General features: G+C 36.9%; 1 pseudogene; it reads left to right on the forward strand.

Moving 5' to 3' along the window:
• The first annotated feature begins 360 nt into the window (after positions 1–360).
• On the forward strand, positions 361–888 carry LOC118839966 (annotated as a pseudogene).
• Positions 889–3796: the final 2908 nt, after the last annotated feature.

Genomic DNA, 3796 nt, shown 5'->3' on the forward strand with positions numbered 1-3796 from the left:
AGACTTGGCCACTGTGATCAATGCAAAGATCCAAGACAATTCCAAAAATTCATGATGAAAAAAATGCTATCTACCTCTGGAGGGAAAACTGATGAACTCTCAGTGTAAAGTGAAGTGCATTTTTTCTTTCTTTGTCCTTTTTACTTTTTGCTTTTTTTGTGATATAGTTAATATGGAAATATGTCTTACATGATTTCACATTATAATTGATAGCATATTGCTTGTCTTCTCAGACAGTGGGTGAGGCGTCGGAGCGGGGAGAAAATTTGGAACTCAACATTTAAAAAGAAACGAATTTTAAAAATAAGTATTTTGGCAGTTGCTGCCCGGGAGTTTCTCTTCTTTTATCTCCGGGTCGCCATGGCCTCGCAGAATCGCGACCCGGCAGCTGCCAGCGCCGCAGCCGCCGCCAGTAAAAAGGGGCCGAGCCTGGGGCGGGCGCGGCCCGCGGGTCCGTGGGCAAGAGGTTACAGCCGGAATTGATGACTCTAATCATGTCCGGAGACAAAGGAATTTCTGCCTTCCCAGAGGTAGACAATCTCTTCAGGTGGGTTGGGACCATCCATGGGGCAGCTGGGACAGTAGAAGCTCTCCCTGGAATTTCCCAGCTCCTGCCCACATAATGCTCCCACTGTGAAATTTGTCACACCTTGTTACCATCCTAATGTGGACACCCAAGACAGTATCTGTTTGGACGTCCTCAAGGATAAGTGGTCAGCTCTGTATGATGTCAGGACCATCCTGCTGTGTATCCAGAGCCTGCTGGGAGAACCCAACATTGACAGCCCATTGAACACACATGCTGCTGAACTTTGGACAAACCCTACAGCCTTTAAAAAGTACCTGGTGGAAACCTACATCAAGCAGGTGACTAGCCAAGAGCCCTGACCCAGGCTGCCCAGCCTACCTTCCCTCATCTTGTGTCTATGTGTATGTGTGTGTGTCTTTTTCCCTTCTTCCTAACCTGACTTCCTCTTCTCCCTTCTGTACAGGACCCTTTATCATAGACTGTTTTCCTTTTCTTTTTTTTCTTAAGCTCCAGTCTAGCCCTCAACATTAATGTATAAATAAATGAAGTTTTGCGGGTTTTTTTAAATAAATAAATATTTTAAAAGGATTATGTAAAAGTACCATGAGGAGGAATGAAAAGTTAAATCTCAAGGGACCATGGGAGTGTGATTTTATTTATTTTGATTTTTCTGATTATTGCTAGATTGGAAGGTTTGAGTATTGGCAAGCTTTCTTGATCATATAAATACCTTGGAGATAAAGAGTACAAACAAGTCCTAATGGCAAATCAAGTAATTGGAAGGACTAAGGTAGCTGAATGGAAAAAAAAATATGAAAATCTATAGAGAAAACACAGTATAGAAAAATGGAAAAAAAAATAGTTTTTCTGTCTTATTGCTTTGCTACACACTAATCAAGACCAGGCTATTTCAAAGAAAGGGAAGATCAACTTCTTTAATTTATTTCTTCACATTATAAGATTTGAAATTTCATTAATTAAATGAATAAAATATGTATATGTTTTTTAAAATGTGTCATTAACATTTTAATCTCTTTTCCATGATAGGTATAAAAATAGTAAATATATTGTCTTGCTGGGCAGAATTATTGTTTGCTTAATTGGCTCATCTTTTCAACAATACTTTTATTGTACTCCCACTGAGCATATAAGCGATAGACCTTGTAGAAAATTATCAGAAAATACAGGCTTACAACCTAGATGGGAAGACAAGATGTATTTACAAAGAGAAGAATAAGTCATTAACGGAATTAAATTTACTCTTTGCACAGTCACATGCCAATTTACTGCTTATTCCTCTATCCATCATTTTAGCAAGTCTGGACAAAAAACACTTTCTATCCCCAGACCAACCCAGCAATCTTGTTAATGAAATTCAATTATTGGCATGTTAAGTCCTCTGGTAGATTCTTCCATTAATTAGGCTTCATTCAATTTTTGGTGTCAGAAGACTTTACCCAAATCTTTCAACCAAATATACCACAGAATGTATACAGAATAAAGAACAGTTGCTTATCATTTAAGGGGGGAAAAATGTACTTTTGATAGGAGCTTTTCAGAAATGTAAGCATACCACTCTGGGCCTAAGAAAAAGAGGCAAATCATGTACCCAATTCTCTACTAGCACTTTCAGAATGTAATGGTGGAGTACTACAATGATAAAAGCATAGTGACAGGTATTTCCTACTGTGCACTTCCTTGTGATGTTGTAAAGTAAGCAATTAAGTAGAAACGAGAGCTTGTTATCTTTCATTGGAAACTTGGCCTCTCTATTATTGCACTATCTATGCCTTTGACACTGTCATTCATCTGATGTCCTGTGGTTAAAATCTTGATGTTAACTTTAAATCTTCTTTCTGTCTTACTTCATATTCAAATAGTTACCTTGCCCTAGAGAATCCTCCCATCAATCAAGTATTTATTAGACATGTACTAAGTTCTAGTCATAGTGCCAGGTCCTAAGGACACTAAGACAAGAATCAAAGTTTCCCTTCCCTCTGGGAATTCACATTCTACTGGGGGGAAGCAACATGCATACACACACACACACACACACATACATATGAATACACATATTTGCATGTGTAGATATATTGTATATATAATTATTTATTTATATATGTATATATATATGGATGATTCATACATATGTACATACATACATGAATGCATTAAAATATCCAGAATCAGAGGAGAGAAAATAGCAACTAAGAAAGACCTCATGTTTTAACTGAGGGCTCAGGATTCTAAGAAGTGAAGAAAAATAAGGGGAAGAGCATTTTTGCACAGTGTGGACAAAGGCAAAGAGATGGAGAAAGAAATGTCATATGAGGGGATAGTTAAAAGATTAGTTTTCCTTGACTTCAGAATGCATGAAATATCTTTATTAAATGAAAAATAACAGAATTTATGCTGGATTCTAGAGGTAACAGGGATTTGCTGCAGTTTATTGAGCAGAAAAATGACATATTTGTCTTTTACAAATTGACAGTTATGTGGAGGATAGATTAGAAATGTAAGAAACTAGAAATAGCAAAACTTACAAGAAGGCTATTACAATAGTCCATTCAAAAGTGTTAAGCATATGGGTGAAAATCTTTTTTTCCTTATCATCTCTTAATTTAAGTAATATTCTTTTGCTGCACTCTTTTCAAAGAAGTTTTCCTTTGTCCCCCTAATTATTTCTCAATTCTTCTCTGTTCTATATTTCTTGAGCATAGAGATTCTAAAGTAACAAGTTTAAACTTTCTACCATACCATATGTTTATGTTAATGTGTAATTTATCACAGGATGATAAATTTCCAGCTGAACAAGGTGACAGCAGCGGAATTCAACCATCTCATTTCACAAATAAATAAAATTAGTCCCAGAACACTTAAATGAATTGGAAAGGGCCACATGGCTAGTAAGGGTGTGAGGAAGCATTTGAACAAACCTCTTACTGACTCAAAATACAATGTTCCATATGCTACACTACACCATAGCATTTCTCCTTTCCTCTTCCTTCTTATTTTCTGCTCAGTCTCACTCTTAGAAATATCAATCTAAAAAAAAAAGAAAAAAAAAAAGAAAAAAAAAAAACAAAAAAAAAAGAAATATCAATCTATGGAGGGGCAGAGCCAAGATGGTGGCAGGAAAGCAGGGACTTGCTTAAGCTACCCCCAGGTCCCTCCAAACACTTATAAAAATGGCTCTGAACAAATTCTAGAGCTGCAGAACCCACAAAATAGCAAAGGGAAGCAGGACTCCAGCCCAGGATGGACTGG

The sequence above is a fragment of the Trichosurus vulpecula genome, chromosome 2 (assembly GCF_011100635.1).
Source record: "Trichosurus vulpecula isolate mTriVul1 chromosome 2, mTriVul1.pri, whole genome shotgun sequence".
NCBI lineage: Eukaryota > Metazoa > Chordata > Mammalia > Diprotodontia > Phalangeridae > Trichosurus > Trichosurus vulpecula.